General features: G+C 40.8%; 1 pseudogene across 1 annotated transcript; it reads right to left on the bottom strand.

Annotated features, from left to right (window-relative positions):
- Positions 1 to 2,857: 2,857 nt before the first annotated feature.
- On the bottom strand, positions 2,858 to 3,235 carry LOC308622797 (large ribosomal subunit protein eL31-like; annotated as a pseudogene). The gene has a single exon. The product of its transcript is annotated as a large ribosomal subunit protein eL31-like (transcript).
- Positions 3,236 to 19,294: the final 16,059 nt, after the last annotated feature.

Below are 19,294 nucleotides of genomic sequence, written 5' to 3'. Positions count from 1 at the left end.
TTGTTTTGTTTTTTTTTTACTGTTTCTATAGTTTTGCCTTTTTCAGAATGTCATATAATTGGAATAATAAAGTACATAGCTTTGTCAGATTGCTTTCTTTCAGTTTGAAATGTGTATTTAAGTTTCCTTCATGTCTTTTAGATAGCTTCCACCTTCCTTCCTACCCTCCCTCCCTTCTTTTTTTTTTCACTGATGGAGTTTATTTTTAAAAACAGATTTAGGTTTACAGAAAAATTGACTGGAAAGTACAGAGAGTTTCCATGTACCTCCCCATCCCTGCCACCACAAACACACACACACACACACACACACACACACACACAGAGTTTCCCCTGTTATTAACATCTTGCATTAGTGTGGTGCATTTGTTACAGTTTATGAGGCAATATTGATACTACTAAAGTCCCTAGTTTATCTTAGAGTTTATTTTTTGTTTTGTATAGTTTTATAATTTTTACAAATATATAATGCCATGCATTCACCATTGCCATAAAGTAGTTTCACTGCCATGAAATCCCCTATATTCCATCTATTCATCTCTCTCTTTCTCCCCTGAGTCCTTGGCAACCACAGGTCTTTTACTGACTCAATAGTTTGAGGCAACAGTTTGAACTGTTTCAGGTTTTTATTCTTTTGTTTGTTATCTTCATAATTCTAGATAATATACTGTAGCACTGTTTATTGATTTATCAGTTTTAGGTACCATCTACTGACTTGCTATATGAAGATGAGATGTAGTTCCCTTATACCACCTTTCTTCTCTCTGCTCTCCTCCAAGTACACTTATATTGCTGAATTCCTATCTTTATTACGTTTCAGTCAGGGTCCAGCCAGAAAATTATTCACTATAGGTATTTTAAATAGTTTCATAGGTGATGGGAGATCCCAGGAGCCAAAAAAATAATGATGACCAGGAATTAGTCTCATCAGAAAGTGTTTCTACCCCAGGACTAGAGAAACACAGAACTGTGCCTAGTAGGAGCAGGGATCACAGGAGAAGGGGCTGCCCAGAAGGGAGATAGAATCTGGGCTTATACCTCCCTTCCTTTCTGCAGTCAAGCTACTGTTGGTCAAACCACTCTGGAAGCCAGCTGGCAAAGAACCTAGGAAATGTAGTTTGTAGGAGAAATGCAGAAACCGGATCTGAGGGCATAAGGGCATAATGGATGAAGTTCATAAGTGTATTAGTCAGGGCTCTACAAAGAAACAGTATCAGTAGGAACTGGCTCCCATGCTTATGAAGGCTGAGAAGTCCAGACCGAGGAAAACCAATGGTATAGTTCTGGTCTGAGTCTGAAGGCCTGAGGAGCAGGAGAGCTGATGGTGTAAGTTCCATTTCAAGTCTGGGTCTGAAGGCCTGAGAAGACCAGTACCTTGAGGACAGTCAGGCAGAGAGAGTGAATTCTTTCTTACTCAGTCTTTTAGTCTGCTCAAGCCTTCAACAGATTAGATTGCCTCTGACATTTGGGAGGGCAATCTGCTTTACTCAGTCTACTGATTCAAATGTTAATCTTATCCAAAAACATCATCACAGACATATTGGAAATAATGTTTAACCAAATATCTGGGCACCCTGTGGCCCAGCCAAGTTGAAACATAAAATTAACCATCACATTATGTAATTTTAAACTAGATACTTGTCTCTTTTGCTTGTTTTATCAATTTTCACTTCCTACATTGTAAGATGAATGTCTCCCTCATCCTTTCTGCATTTTTTATTTCTCTTCCACCTACTATCAGCTTTGTACTTTTATTTTGGCATTGCTGTTAACATTTTTATTCTTCCCTGCAATTGAGTCCTTTTAAAATTGTGAAAAGTTTGATTCTAAAAATTGAAAACCAAAAAATGGTTTATGTTCTTATGACTATGTAAATAGTATTCAAATCTTAGAATTACTGATCCTTCTTTGCAACACTTGGACCTCTTGAATGAGGACATCCCTAGTATCAAGGTGAAATGGATTCTTTTTCTCTGTACTCCATCAATGCTTTAAACCATGCCACATTTGGGTTGGTTCATTCAGATTAAGACCATCTTATGGATATTTTTTTTTTTGGTCTCCAGGTTTTTTAAATAAGAGATTTTTGTATTGACTTGGTCTGTTTCAGTGTCTAAGGTCTGGACTGTGCCAGGGAATGGATAACCTGGAGATGCTCCCCCACCCCCCATGTTCACAGTGTACATTACACTCCAGGTGGCCCCCAACCCCACTACCATCATCAGTAGGGCTTCAAAAGGGGACTGCTATATGGCAGTTAATTCACGTCAGTGGTATAAACACTAATGAGACATAATCCCTGCAACACCTTGCTTTCAGGTTGAAATAAACAGATTTTGTTAGTAACCTTTAAAAAAGGTTACCCTTGAGCTTTAGCTCCACATAAACCAGGACTAAAAACACCTCATGGGGCCACTACAAATAAGTGAGCTAAAAAGGAACTGTACATATTTCATTAAATCTAAGACTATCAAGTGTATCATTTTAGTTTGTTAAAATGTGAAAAATGTCAATTAAGTTCTACATGCCAGTTTCTGGAAAAATGTGTATCTTAAAATCAACAAAACCTGCATGTAAAAGCATTAGCATTATACCCACAATGTCCCAACTACCTAAATAGTCATTCTCAAGCCAGGTTGCACTTCAAAACCACCTTAGAACACCTGCCTAGACCCTGTCCAAATATTCAAAAACTCCAGGGACTGGGGAGAAGGGGCCCAAGCACAGTACTTAGGAAATGCTCTCCAAATGATCCTATAGTTGGGAACTGCTTAAAGATATACAAAACTTTAGCTGCAACTAGAAAAGGAAAATTAAGATGCGAAGGCAGTTCTATAACTTTACTCAACCATAAGCAATTAGCTCTCATCCACATTAACTGTCTGTAGATTTTTTAAAGTGGTGACAGGTACATAGGTAACAAACATAGAGAGCTTGTTTGGTGAATCTTCATTACGTTTTCTGGACAACCACTCACGGATACGGTATGGGACATTCCTTATTCCTTTGGCCCAGACAGCTTTGTTGAGCCTGGTATCAATGTGTACATCTGGAGTTCCCATCTCCTTCATGGCAAATTTCTGGATTTCTTAGAGCGTCCGAGGGGCATCCTTCTCGATACCCACTCCATGGACGTGCTTGTGTACGTTGATAGTGTATTCTCTGGTCACCAACTCGTTAATGGTGGACCGGCCCTTCTTCCTCTCGCCACCTTTCTTTGTGGGAGCCATCCTGCCAGGCCCTGGTTGGAAAGGAAGGGCTTGAGGGATTGTCCATCTTATGGGTATTTTTTGATTTTCCTTGATTTTCTAACTGCTCTTTGTTTTCTTGCACTCTTTTAATGTTCCCAAATCATGCCATCTATGAAGTCATCTTCTTTTCCTCCTAGAGTTGTCTCATTGAATCCTTCTCTTCTCCTGCCCCAGTTTACTATACTGATGACTCAATAGTCCTGCTTTATAGGTTTCATCCTGAGGTTTTCCTTTGCTGCTGTCCTGATTTGGTTCCACAGTTTCATGGTAACATAACTATCTGGGAAGATAGGGAGTATTTAAGATCATGGGCTCTGGAACCAGACTGCCCAGGGTTAGATCTTAGTTCTACAACTTACCAATAACTTAGGTAACTGATTTGGCCCCTTTATAACTCAGTCTTCTATTCTATAAGATAATAATAGCAATAGTATATACTTCATAGGATTGTTGTGTGGTTAAATGTAATTATACGTGAAAAACACACACAGCACAGTGCCTGGCACAAAATAAGCACTCAGTAAATGCTAGCTATTATTAGTTATCTTCTTTCTTTCTTTCTCTTCTCCTTGTTTTGTGGGAGTACATCCTCAGATGACTTCCTATTAAAGAGTGAATAGATCAGATATTCTGAGGCTTTGCATCTCTGAAAATATCTTTATTCTGCTCTCACACTTAATTGACAGTTTTGACAGGTTGAGAATTCTAGATTTTGATGACTCATTGCCCCTTCCCTTAAATGACCCCAGACTATAACACTGTTAGTACTATAATATCTACTTTCTATAGTGTTTCTGACTCATATTGTCACTTATATCTTATTTTATTCTTTTGAAATGATTCACTAAGTCTAAATCACACTCAAGGCAAGGGGAACTAGGATCCACTTTTGGAGGTCCTAAAAAAGAATTTATGAACATATCTTAAGCCAACATGGTCTGCCCTCTGGGATCAAATTATTTGCATTCATCTCACATACAGAATATCCTCACCCCATACTGAGAATCTCTCCTCAAAGTCCCTGCCCTTTATAACATCAGCTCAATGTCCAGGATGTTACATCTAAATTAGGTCCAGGTGTGGATGAAGCTCCTCAGATGCAGTTTCTTAGCACAGTTTCTTGAGTACACTTCCCCTCAATTCGAATACCTGTGACTTAAAGGTACAATCAACACTCCAAGATGGGACAGGCATAGGATAATCAGAATAGACACTGCTCTTCAAAAAGTAGGAAACAAGGGGCTTCCCTGGTGGCGCAGTGGTTGAGAGTCCGCTTGCCGATGCAGGGGACATGGGCTTGTGCCCCGGTCCAGGAAGATCCCACATGCTGCGGAGTGGCTGGGCCCGTGAGCCATGGCCGCTGAGCCTGTGCGTCCGGAGCCCGTGCTCCGCAATGGGAGAGGCCACAAAAGTGAGGGGCCCGCGTACCACAAAAAAAAAAAAAAAAAAAGTAGGAAACAAGGAGGTACACAAGGGTCCATTGCAATTCTGAAATTCAGCTGGACGCAGCTTGGCTGTTCCTTCATTGGGATGCAAAACCTGGGAATAATTTTCCATGGCTCCAGTTCCACCCTGTGGACTCTTGATTTCATGCTTTGAGTCATTCTTCCTTTTTTATGAAAGATAGCCTGTGTCTGCAGCTGCACAGTTGTCTCAGTCTTCTTAATGATTATAGTAGTTTGTGGGTCCAAAACACTCTTTCACTGTATTGTCTCCATTCTTTGAAGAAAACACTTCTCTATGTTGGGCTTCTGCTGAGATTCAGGAGTAAAACGCTCTTCAACTTCCAGTTATGTAGTAACAAAGAGAACCTGTAGGTCCTACAGTTTACTTTGCATTATGAGGGTACGCTTATATTGCAGGACACTGGGATTCTCCAAGACTCTACTTCTTTTACGAAACTTTTCTGGCATCTTTTCTCAAATGTCATCTGTTCAATTTTGTTCTTAATAATTTCACCTTTCATAAGGCCTGCATCATTAATGTTATCTGTACCAATAAAATATGAAACTATATTTCAGTGGTATTGACAATATATCAGTTAGGAATGCATTCAGCTATAAGTAACAGAAAGCTTGCCACCAGTGGCTTAAACAAAGAGAGAGATTTGCTCACAAAGCAGGGTGCAGGCTGCACTCCTTTAAGGCAGTAGTGTCATCTAAAGCAAGCTGCATGGAATGGCAGAGCTGTCGATTTCTTTATAACCTACTTTAAAACACTGTAAGAAATGTCAGTAATCATTAATACTAATAATTTATTTTTTTTACTGATCACTTACCACTTGCCCTCTTCAAAGTACGTTACACAGATGAGCATTTCAGGCTCACAACAGATCAATGGGGTGGAATGGTTGATGTCATTGCATGTCATTTCTTTTCTTCTTCTCCAAGTCACAAACTGGCTGTGATATTTCTAGGGTATGTGGCTTCACCAAAATTCCTCCACAGCCTCCTTTTGCTTATCAATGCCTCAAGCAAACTTAGAGGAATTCTAGACTCCAAGGCTTTTGGGTTTGGGAGCAACCAGTCGGTCTAGCCTTTTCAAATCCATGTTAAAGATCCATGTGTTTCAGTATTCTTTCAGGATGAACCCTCTGATGGTGCTCCTGTGGGTGGATTGACTTTGTGCTTCTGTTGCCAAGAACCTTGCCTCCCAGGAGGCACTGCAACTTTTGTATCTATTATAATTATCGATTCAAATGAAAACAAAGGATTTTACTTTGTCTTCTTGTTGATGTTTTCTAACTTAAGTTACCAGATTTCGTTTTATTTAATTCTTATCATCATACAACTACTCTAACATCATTAGAGAGCAATGGTGGACCGAGGTGTAGCCTCAGCTGCGGTAACTTAAGATGAGGCAATAGCAACAGTTAGCTTGGACTCCATCCAGTCCTTGGCCACGTGGGTTTGTCTGCTTCTCTCCATTTTTCTCACCTCCCAGCCCCATCAGTGGTGAGAATCTGATTAGTAAGTGAGTCTAGCAGATATGAATACAGACCATCTCCCTGGTTAACCTTTGTGTTTAGCCAGGGTAGCAGGGTTAGTTCTGGCAGAAGCACATGGTTTTGGGAGGCCATAGAGCAGTGTCTGTGCTCCTCCTTAGAAAGGGGCAGGATAAATTTCAAGCACTTAGGGGATTCACTGCTTCCCAAGGGCTGATGTGTTTTTGTCACCTTCCTCCATTTACCAAACTAACATAAACTTTATGATAAAGAAATTGGGGTTTGTGCATCCTTTGCAGAGTGGAGTCCTTGTCCTAGTTTTGGGTATATTACTAATAAGTGGTAGATTTCCTAAAAATATAGGAGTAGGACCTTAGAATCTGAACACTTTATGGTTCTGATGGGGGGAAGCGGTGGAAGGGTCAGATCATACTTTGAGAAATTCTGCCTTAGAAAGTTATAGCCCTTTAGATTTTCAAAGCACTGTATACAACCTGGTTAGCAAAGCTCTGAAAAGTATTCGTCAGTATAAATTTAGAGCTTTTTTGAGATCTGGATCTGAGTCTCCCCTTTTTCATGACCTTTCAGTGCTTTTTCCTCCAGAGCTTTGTTTACTTCCTTTGCATTATTCCATTATGTATTTGACCCAACTTGTCAAATAAACTTTTCCTAAAATTGAATACGAACATTTGGAAGAACACTGACATGTTCAATACCCACATATTTTATTATCTCTGGTAGGAGCTGGTATTTTCTGTGGAGCGTGAATAAATAAACTAATGTCTTTTTTGGTCCCACATGAAAATATCTTCCTTATTGATCAGCAAATGTATGTGCAAGGAAACATCCTAGGTACTACAAGGAAGAACAAGAAGACTTGGTGTATAAATTATTTTCCATTTGTGTCATCAAAAAAAAGATAAATTGAGACTTCCGGGGAAGACGGTGGAAGAGTAAGACGTAGAGATCACCTTCCTCCCCACAGATACACCAGAAATACAGCTACACGTGGAACAACTCCTACAGAACACCTACTGAACGCTGGCAGAAGACCTCAGACCTCCCAAAAGGCAAGAAACTCCCCACGTACCTGGGTAGGGCAAAGCGGAGAGATTCCGACCGGCACTCACCACCCCGAGAGGCTTGTCTGCTCGCCCGCCGGGGCGGGCGGCACTGGGAGCTGAGGCTCGGGCTTCAGTCGGAGCGCGGGGAAAGGACTGGGGCTGGCGGCGTGAACACAGCCTGAAGGGGCTAATGCGCCACAGCTAGCCGGGAGGGAGTCCGGGAAAAAGTCTGGACCTGCTGAAGAGGCAAGAGACTTTTTATTCCCTCTGTTTCCTGGTGAGCGAGGAGAGGGGATTAAGAGCGCTGCTTAAAGGAGCGCCAGAGATGGGCGCAAGCCGCGGCTAAAAGCGCAGACCCCAGAGACGGGCGTGGGACGCTAGGGCTACTGCTGCCGCCGCCAAGAGGCCTGTGTGCCAGCGCGGGTCACTGTCCATGCCCCCCTTCCGGGGAGCCTGTGCAGCCCATCACTGCCGGGGCTCCGGGATCCAGGGAAGGCTTCCCTGGGAGAACCCACAGCGTGCCTCGGGCTGGTGCAACGTCACGCCAGCCTCTGCCATTGCAGGCTTGCCCCGCCTCCGTGCCCCTCCCGCCCCCGCGGCCTGAGTGAGCCAGAGTCCCCGAAGCGGCTGCTCCATTAACCCGATCCTCTCTGAGCGAAGAACAGATGCCCTCCGGTGACCTACATGGAGAGGTGGGGCCAAATCCAAAGCTGAGACCCAGGAGCTGTGAGAACAAAGAAGAGAAAGGGAAATCTCTCCCAGCAGCCTCAGAAGCAGCAGATTAAATCTCCACAATCAACTTGATGTACCCTGCATCTGTGGAATACATGAATAGACAATGAATCATCCCAAATTGAGGAGCCAGGAGTCAGTGTTGTGCCTCTGAGGTGGGAGAGCCAACTTCAGGACACTGGTCCACAAGAGACCTCCCAGCTCCACATAATATCAAATGGCGAAAATCTTCCAGAGATCTCCATCTCAACACCAGCACCCAGCTTCACTCAACGACCAGCAAGCTACAGTGCTGGACATCCTATGCCAAACAACTAGCAAGACAGGAACACAACGCCACCCCTTAGCAGAGAGGCTGCCTAAAATCATACAAAGTCCACAGATACCCAAAAACACACCACCAGACGTGGACCTGCCCACCAGAAAGACAAGATCCAGCCACATCCGCCAGAACACAGGCATTAGTCCCCTCCACCAGGAAGCCTACACAACCCACTGAACCAACCTTAGCCACTGGGGACAGACACCAAAAACAACGGGAACTACAAACCTGCAGCCTGCAAAAAGGAGACCCCAAACACAGTAAGATACACAAAATGAGAAGACAGAAAAACACACAGCAGGAGAAGGAGCAAGATTAAAAACCCACCAGACCTAACAAATGAAGAGGTAATAGGCAGTCTACCTGAAAAAGAATTCAGAATAATGATAGCAGAGATGATCCAAAATTTTGGAAATAGAATAGACAAAATGCAAGAAACAGTTAACAAGGACCTAGAAGAACTAAAGATGAATCGAGCAACGATTCAAAACACAATAAATGAAATGAAAAATACTCTAGATGGGATCAATAGCAGAATAACTGAGGCAGAAGAATGGATAAGTGACGTGGAAGATAAAATAGTGGAAATAACTACTGCAGAGCAGAAGAAAGAAAAAAGAATGAAAAGAACCGAGGACAGTCTCAGAGACCTCTGGGACAACATTAAATACAACAACATTCGAATTGTAGGGGTTCCAGAAGAAGAAGAGAAAAAGAAAGGGACTGAGAAAATATTTGAAGAGATTATAGTTGAAAACTTCCCTAATATGGGAAAGGAAATAGTTACTCAAGTCCAGGAGGCACAGAGAGTCCCATACAGGATAAATCCAAGGAGAAATACGCCAAGACACATATTAATCAAACTGTCAAAAATTAAATACAAAGAAAACATATTAAAAGCAGCAAGGGAAAAACAACAGATAATACACAAGGGAATCCCCATCAGGATAACAGCTGATCTTTCAGCAGAAACTCTGCAAGCCAGAAGGGAATGGCAGGACATATTTAAAGTGATGAAGGAGAAAAACCTGCAACCAAGATTACTCTACCCAGCAAGGATCTCATTCAGATTTGATGGAGAAATTAAAACGTTTACAGACAAGCAAAAGCTGAGAGAGTTCAGCACCACCAAACCAGCTTTACAACAAATGCTAAAGGAACTTCTCTAGGCAAGAAACACAAGAGAAGGAAAAGACCTACAATAACAAACTCAAAACAATTAAGAAAATGGGAATAGGAACATACATATCAATAATTACCTTAAATGTAAATGAACTAAGTGCTCCCACCAAAAGACACAGATTGGCTGAATGGATACAAAAACAAGACCCATATATATGCTGTCTACAAGAGACCCACTTCAGACCTAGAGACACATACAGACTGAAAGTAAGGGGATGGAAAAAGATATTCCATGCAAATGAAAACCAAAAGAAAGCTGGAGTAGCAATTCTCATATCAGACAAAATAGACTTTAAAATAAAGACTACTAGAAGAGACAAAGAAGGACACTACATAATGATCAAGGGATCGATCCAAGAAGAAGATATAACAATTGTAAATATTTATGCACCCAACATAGGAGCACCTCAATACATAAGGCAAATACTAACAGCCATAAAAGGAGACATCGACAGTAACACAATCATAGTATGGGACTTTAACACCCCACTTTCACCAATGGACGGATCATCCAAAATGAAAATAAATAAGGAAACACAAGCTTTAAATGATACATTAAACAAGATGGACTTAATTGATATTTATAGGACATTCCATCCAAAAACAACAGAATACACATTTTTCTCAAGTGCTCAAGGAACATTCTCCAGGATAGATCATATCTTGGGTCACAAATCAAGCCTTGGTAAATTTAAGAAAATTGAAATTGTATCAAGTATCTTTTCCGACCACAATGCTATGAGACTAGATATCAATTACAGGAAAAGAGCTGTAAAAAATACAAACACATGGAGGCTAAACCATACACTACTTAATAACGAAGAGATCACTGAAGAAATCAAAGAGGAAATTAAAAAATACCTAGAAACAAATGACAATGGAGACACGACGACCCAAAACCTATGGGATGCAGCAAAAGCAGTTCTAAGAGGGAAGTTTATAGCAATACAATCCCACCTTAAGAAACAGGAAGCATCTCGAATAAACAACCTAACCTTGCACCTAAAGCAATTAGAGAAAGAAGAACAAAAACACCCCAAAGTTAGCAGAAGGAAAGAAATCATAAAAATCAGATCAGAAATAAATGAAAAAGAAATGAAGGAAACAATAGCAAAGATCAATAAAACTAAAAGCTGGTTCTTTGAGAAGATAAACAAAATTGATAAACCATTAGCCAGACTCATCAAGAAAAGAAGGGAGAAGACTCAAATCAATAGAATTAGAAATGAAAAAGGAGAAGTAACAACTGACACTGCAGAAATACAAAAGATCATGAGAGATTACTACAAGCAACTCTATGCCCATAAAATGGACAACCTGGAAGAAATGGACACATTCTTAGAAATGCACAACCTGCCAAGACTGAATCAGGAAGAAATAGAAAATATGAACAGACCAATCACAAGCACTGAAATTGAAACTGTGATAAAAAATCTTCCATCAAACAAAAGCCCAGGACCAGATGGCTTCACAGGCGAATTCTATCAAGCATTTAGAGAAGAGCTAACACCTATCCTTCTCAAACTCTTCCAAAATATAGCAGAGGGAGGAACACTCCCAAACTCATTCTATGAGGCCACCATCACCTTGATACCAAAACCAGACAAGGATGTCACAAACAAAGAAAACTACAGGCCAATATCACTGATGAATATAGATGCAAAAATCCTCAACAAAATACTAGCAAACAGAATCCAACAGCACATTAAAAGGATCATACACCATGATCAAGTGGGGTTTATTCCAGGATTGCAAGGATCCTTCAATATACACAAATCAATCAACATGATACACCATATTAACAAATTGAAGGAGAAAAACCACATGATCATCTCAATAGATGCAGAGAAAGCTTTCGACAAAATTCAACACCCATTTATGAGAAAAACCCTGCAGAAAGTAGGCATAGAGGGAACTTTCCTCAACATAATAAAGGCCATATATGACAAACCCACAGCCAGCATCGTCCTCAATGGTGAAAAACTGAAAGCATTTCCACTAAGATCAGGAACAAGACAAGGCTGCCCACTCTCACCACTCTTATTCAACATAGTTTTGGAAGTTTTAGCCACAGCAATCAGAGAAGAAAAGGAAATAAAAGGAATCCAAATCGGAAAAGAAGTCAAGCTGTCACTGTTTGCAGATGACATGATACTATACATAGAGAATCCTAAAGATGCTACCAGAAAACTACTAGAGCTAATCAGTGAATTTGGTAAAGTTGCAGGATACAAAATTAATGCACAGAAATCTCTGGCATTCCTATATACTAATGATGAAAACTCTGAAAGTGAAATCAAGGAAACACTCCTATTTACCATTGCAACAAAAAGAATAAAATATCTAGGAATAAACCTACCTAAGGAGACAAAAGACCTGTCTGCAGAAAATTATAAGACACTGATGAAAGAAATTAAAGATGATACAAATATATGGAGAGATGTACCATGTTCTTGTATTGGAAGAATGAACATTGTGAAAATGACTCTACTACCCAAAGCAATCTACAGATTCAATGCAATCCCTATCAAACTACCACCGGCATTTTTCACAGAACTAGAACAAAAAATTTCACAATTTGTATGGAAACACAAAAGACCCCGAATAACCAAAGCAATCTTGAGAACGAAAAATGGAGCTGGAGGAATCAGGCTCCCTGATTTCAGACTATACTACAAAGCTACAGTAATCAAGACAGTATGGTACTGGCACAAAAACAGAAAGATAGATCAATGGAACAGGATAGAAAGCCCAGAGATAAACCCAGACACATATTGTCACCTTATCTTTGATAAAGGAGGCAGGAATGTACAGTGGAGAAAGGACAGTCTCTTCAATAAGTGGTTCTGGGAAAACTGGATAGGGACATGTAAAAGTATGAGATTCGATCACTCCCTAACACCATACACAAAAATAAGCTCAAAATGGATTAAAGACCTAAATGTAAGGCCAGACACTATCAAACTCTTAGAGGAAAACATAGGCAGAACACTCTAGGACATAAATCACAGCAAGATCCTTTTTGGCCCACCTCCTAGAGAAATGGAAATAAAGACAAAAATAAACACATGGGACCTAATGAAACTTCAAAGCTTTTGCATAGCAAAGGAAACCATAAAGAAGACCAAAAGACAACCCTCAGAATCGGAGAAAATATTTGCAAATGAAGCAACTGACAAAGGATTAATCTCCAAAATTTATAAGCAGCTCATGCAGCTCAATAACAAAATAGCAAACAACCCAATCCAAAAATGGGCAGAAGACCTAAATAGACATTTCTCCACAGAAGATATACAGACTGCCAACAAACACATGAAAGGATGCTCAACATCTTTACTCATTAGAGAAATGCAAATCAAGACTACAATGAGATATCATCTCACACCAGTCAGAATGGCCATCATCAAAAAATCTAGAAACAATAAATGCTGGAGAGGGTGTGGAAAAAAGGGAACACTCTTGCACTGCTGGTGGGAATGTGAATTGGTACAGCCACTATGGAGAACGGTATGGAGGTTCCTTAAAAAACTACAAATAGAACTACCATATGACCCAGCAATCCCACTACTGGGCATATACCCTGAGAAAACCATAATTCACAAAGAGACATGTACCAAAATGTTCATAGCAGCCCTATTTACAATAGCCCGGAGATGGAAACAACCTAAGTGTCCATCATCGGATGAATGGGTAAAGAAGATGTGGCACATATATACAATGGAATATTACTCAGCCATAAAAAGAAACGAAATTGAGCTATTTGTAATGAGGTGGATGGACCTAGAGCCTGTCATACAGAGTGAAGTAAGTCAGAAAGAGAAAGACAAATACTGTATGCTAACACATATATATGGAATTTAAGAAAAAAAATGTCATGAAGAACATAGGGGTAAGACAGGAATAAAGACACAGACCTACTAGAGAATGGACTTGAGGATATGGGGCGGGGGAAGGGTAAGCTGTGACAAAGTGAAAGAGCGGCATGGACATATATACACTACCAAACGTAAGGTAGATAGCTAGTGGGAAGCAGCCGCATAGCACAGGGAGATCAGCTCGGTGCTTTGTGACCGCCTGGAGGGGTGGGATAGGGAGGGTGGGAGGGAGACGCAAGAGGGAGGGGATATGGGAATATATGTATATGTATAACTGATTCATTTTGTTATAAAGCAGGAACTGACACACCATTGTTAAGCAATTATACTCCAATAAAAAGAAAAAAAAGATAAACTATTTTAATCTAATTAATGAGGATAAGTTGTGCTTTAAAAAATAAAACGAGTGCCCCGGTCCGGGAAGATCCCACATGCCGTGGAGCGGCTGGGCCCGTGTGCCATGGCCGCTGAGCCTGCACGTCCAGAGCCTGTGTTCTACAGTGGGAGAGGCCACAGCAGTGAGAGGTCCGCGTACCGCAAAAAAAAAAATAAATAAATAAAATAAAATAAAATAAAATGAAAGGTAGCCATGAAATCAAATAAAAGTTAAATAAAATATGTTTTTCCCTAGGGCAGCAAGGAATTATGAGAAATACCATAATCTGTAAATTTTGTACTAAAACAGTTGCTGCTATATAAGACTTTTCTTTAAAAGTTTGCTTTGTGTAGTGCTATTATTCCTTGTTCTTCAGAGCTGAAGACTTTTTTTTACTTCTGCTTTTAACATGCAAAGAAACAACATTTTCCCCCTATATTTTCTTCTTGCCATCTTAAAGCTGAGCATCTAAAAATGTGTTTTTGTATAATAATTCTTTTCTCTCCATCCTTCGTGCAAAACCAGGTCTGAAAATGGGAATAGTGTTGACAATTGTTAACCCAAGCCCAGTGAATTTCAATTGTCATAAAAGTAAGCATTTGAGGAGACTTTGAGTTCGTCTCTCAGAGCTCCTTTTCTAGCCCTTGTACAGGATTCCATTGAAATCATCCATAACATAGTGGAGACCCTGTCTCTGGAAGGAACTGTCTGATTTGACCTCATATATTTATTTTTCTAGAAATGTAGGCGTTGAGAGGGCTGGGGATTGGGTGGTGGAAGACAGAGACTGCAGAAGTGCAGAATATTCTGGTTTACTTGAAGCCAACTGAGCTGAGGGAAGTTCTGTCTTGGAAGGGTTTGGCTCAGCAGGGCTCAGCCCTCACATGTGTGGAATTAGTGAAAAATATACTTATGAGAACCCACGTGAAGGGTGCCTCCAGAAGTCTAAAAGGGACTTGTTCTTTTTTTTATTATTATTAAATAAAGGGTCTTGGGGGGGATATTTACTTGACCCTTGTGTGTCTGCAGTACTTCTTCACACCAATGATGGTGTAATTACCTCCTTGCTAAGTCTCTTTCTCCCCTGCTGGGCCACAAATTCCTCATTGGCAGGGCTAATCTTTTTATCATTATCATAACGCCAGCCATGTGCAAAGTGCTCGGTAGATACTGAATGAATGCATTGTGTTTACAGAGTTCAGACAAACCCAGACACAGGCTCCCAAATTTTACAGAAGAACTAGCTGTGTCGATTCAGCTTATGTATAACAGAAACAATCTATAATGTAAAATATATATATATGTACATATATATATATTTGACCTCATTCTCCCAAATGTTTTATATATATATATATATGTATTTTTGACATACAAAATACATAATGTGTGTTTTGACATAGTTTTTTTTTTTTACAGAAACCTATGTAATAAACTTCTGATGAATTCCTAGCATTTTGTGATCAAACCAATTGGCTGAAAACTTTGATCTCTCTTACGATCTTACTTGCAACCCAATGCTACCTAATAATCACTACATTACAGCCCCTTAGCAAGAGGTTAAGAGGGTGGCCTCTGGAGCCAGGCTGCCTGGGTTCAAGAATCCCATCTTCCCCTCTGACCAGCAGCAGACCTTTGGGCAAGCTACTTAATCACCCTGTTCCTCAGCTGTAAAAACAGGTGCAATATAGCACCTACTTCATAGAGCTCTTATTAAGAATTAAGCGAGGTGACGCAGGTAAAACACTGAATTGTGCCTGCAACTTGGCTGGCTTTGAGTTAATACATGTTAGCTTTCATTAGTACTAATGTAAAAAACATTATAAAGCCTCAGTTTGCTCATTTGACATTTTCATATCAGCATGTGCTGAAAGCAAAGAACAGCTGCAGTACATAAAATAGCATATTAGAGTCAAGCTTATTTGGGAGAGGAGGTCAAATTCACTAAAAGTACTAAGGGTACAAACCGAGGGAAAAATGGTCAGAAATACAGAGGACAATAGAAGGAAGAAATTAATTTTAATTCTTCCCATACACCATGTACTACTGTGTGCATTTTATGCTTGTTTTTCTTTCAAGCAAAAATAACAATCCTATGAGATAGGCATTATCATTCCCACTTAATAGATGAATAAACTAAAGCTTAGAAAGGTTAAGAAATTTGTCAAATGTCACACATCTCTGTAGCAGAGCCAGGATTTGAACCTACACCTGTTGTATCCCGCTTTCTCCACTAATCTTTATAAACACATTTGGAGGAAGTTAAGTAAATTAGTCACCCCTGGAGGAACCTATCATAGGATTGTGAAATCCCAAGGTGGAAAAAAAAATCAATTTAAGAACCCTGTTTCGTTCACCTTTGTATTTCTCCTGGTGTACAGTAGAGATGTTCAATCTTTGTGAAATGAATAAGTTTATGAATGAATGAACTAAAGCAGGAATTCCTTTACTCCTGTGATTAGATTGTTTAGTTTGGCTGAGGATCTCAGGGCAACCTGGCTGACATCTAAAGCCACTGTATGTGCCTCCTCTTCTAAATGCCACCAGCAGGTGAAAGAGAAGGTTATCTAATATAACTGTTGTCTCAAATTACTTGTAAGCCAGTTAAAAAACAGAGTTCATGAATGCAACCACGGGGAGTCATTTAGAGTTTTAAACCCTTCCTCCACCCGCCCTAGAGACTTGCCTTCCTAGAGTCTCTCGGTATTGGAATCCTGCAGGCCAACTGCAGACACCTCTTCCAATTTATAATGGTATCAGCTATTTTGGACTGCTACAACATGACAATATGGGTGGGGTTCTAAAAATTATATATTCAAATTCCCTTTTATCTCCTAAACACCTTCATAAGGGTTACGTCTGAGGTTTTACTTAGATAAACTGCAGAGCTGAAAAACAAAACAAGGCAAAATGGAATAACGGACACAGAATCAGAGATAATACTGAAATAAGAACAGGATAGGTGGGAGAAAATGGGGGAGATAAGACAAGGTGGGGAAGCACCCAGAGAGTCTTTAAATGGAAGTTCAGATTCTCGCAAAGGTGGAGAGTTGGCCCTTGCTTCCTTTGTACCAGAACTCGTGGTAGCCGGGCAGTATCTGCTTCCCAGCTGTAGGATGGATCAGCTGGTCCTGCAATCACGGGGGAAAACACCACCAAGAGATTTTGCTCATTCTCTTGCCCTGTAATGCTTACTCCCTGGCTGGTATTGCTAAAAGCACCTATTTTTCTCATGATAGAACAGGTAGGTTTACCTCTGCCGGACTTTACTTGCTTTCTTCTTCTTCTCAGTTCATTGATCCACCCATGGCTTTATTCAGACATTCAACAAAAATTTATCGAGGACCTCTTTGGGCCAGGATCTGTGCTAGAGGTAAACCCTGCCTCCCCGTACTCACAGGTTGGTGGGCGATGCTTATGTGCTGTGCTTGCAGCTACTACATCAGGGGGTCACTCCGTAGCCTTCTGTTGCTTTTTCATTGTCATTTGGCAGGTGTCTGCCCGAGGCTTTTCTCTCGTTATGTACAAGGTGGAATTCAGTGCTTTGGGGATATGAATTTCTATAGTGAACAGACTGCTGGATGTGTCTGTTGTCTTGGTGAATTGTATGCATTTTTTCCAAAAGCTCGTTTACTTTTGAGCTAGATTTTTTTTTCTTTTTTTTAAATCCCACAATGTCCTTGTGGAGCACGCCAACGCCTGGGATGGCTGGAGCCAGAGCCCTGCCCACTCAACTCCCCGTCACACTCCCCTGTGTGGAGCTAGATATTTTAAACAAGGCAAAACAAACCAGAAGGGGCTCATCAAAATTCCCAACGGATCGACGAACGTTCAGTGGTTTTTTGTGGAAAGCACTGGTCAAGGGACACAGTTGTGGGGTGAGTCCCCATGCTGCAGGGCCTTTATTCCTATTAAGGTGCAGCCAACCTGGACCTTGAAAGGTGTGGCTTAGAACAAGCTCTGAGAACACCCCAGCCCAGCCTCCTTATTTTCCTGTTTTGTCCCAGAGAGCCACAGCGCCTGCCCAGGGTTGTTCAGCTAATGAGTGGGTACAGCTGGGAGGAGAATTCTCACAGTCTGTCGTCTGTCCAGCGTTGTTTTCTGCAGATCCATTTCCTTGGGAGGGCTTAGCCCTTCTTGGGCTTTTATTGGGTTTTGCTGTAGGAATCTAACGCTAGGTAGGTTTCTTAGGTAGTTGGAGCTGGGGGAGGGGCCATGACAACTGGGTGGGGTGAGAGGCAGGGAGACGTGGAAGGAGAGAGGACCCTGAAAGACCAGGACAGTGGGCCTGGGGGACACTCTGCCTCCTTCCATTTTGCTCCAGGCTGGTCTTAGTGAGGTTTTCGGGGCAGCACGGTCCTGAGCGCAGAGGGTAGGGGACGCCTTGCGTGGGTACCTGGCAGTCTGTGGGAAATGTGTGTGTGTGTGTGTGTGTGTGTGTGTGTCTGAGGGAGGGGAAGAGGCTCACGGTGGAGGGATGTGACATTTATTCTGATTCCCATTCAAGTCATTTTCAAATGTTTCAAATCATAGAGCATTTTTCTTAAAAAGAAGTAAGTCGTAAGTAATAATAATAATAACAAAAATAACACTGGATCTAGGAATTGATGTTCATTGTTCACAGCGATTCCTTCTAAATATGTTTCTTTGATTTTAGAAGTTGGCTTTGGTCTCCTCTGAATCCTGGAAGATGTAATGGAATGTTAAAAGATGGTTTGGAATGGAACCTTTATTGGTGTGATTTTTGATTCATTTCACAGGTCGAACACTCTGGCCAGAGACAACTGAAGTGTACAGTCAAGTGAGTTACAGCCAACGTGGGATAGAGAGCAAGGCGGAGTGGGGTGAGTACGGAGAGTGCAAGGTTTAGACGCTGAGTTCACAGCACAACTACCAACCCGCTGTGAGGCTTTGGGCAAATCAGGGTTCTTTCTATTCTGAAGTTTCATGATGCAAGTTCTACGTGAATTCTGTACAATCAAAATTCATGCCTGCTTGAATAAGTCAGAAAAGAGGGTTTCAGGTGGAGCCATTCAGACAGACATTCTTCATCTTTCAAGTCAGTGATGGAAAATGATCAGAACTCCAGGATCATATGGCTGAGGTTCAGAAATTTTATTCATTCACCATGAAGACATTTTGATATTGAATTTAATGTTGTCCAGGCTTAGTTCTTCTATTTTGGTCACTTTTTAGTTAAAATGTTAGTTAGATTAGCAATGCGTTTATCTTAGTTATAGCAGAGCTAACATCTGGATAGAGACTTCGTCAGAAAATTAATAAGGTTTTTCTGTTTCTTTGGTAAAGAATAGTCATCGATTTGCATAAAACATGCCTTGATTATAGTGACCAGCACATGAAAGAATATTGTGAGCCTAGGATTCTATTGTGGAATACAGGGTTTCTTACATTGAAACATGATTATGAAAATTCCAACATTCTTACTCCTGATGGTTAAGAGGAGAGGGATAACTTAGTTGAAATAAATTATTGCTGTTGAAAATTTAAGTGTAAATCAGATTCTAATGCATTATTGTGCTAATTGTTCT

The sequence above is a fragment of the Mesoplodon bidens genome (assembly GCF_964165515.1).
Source record: "Mesoplodon bidens genome assembly, chromosome: 9".
NCBI lineage: Eukaryota > Metazoa > Chordata > Mammalia > Artiodactyla > Ziphiidae > Mesoplodon > Mesoplodon bidens.
Note: the sequence above shows the minus strand (reverse complement) of the source record. Positions and strands in the feature narration are given on the sequence as shown.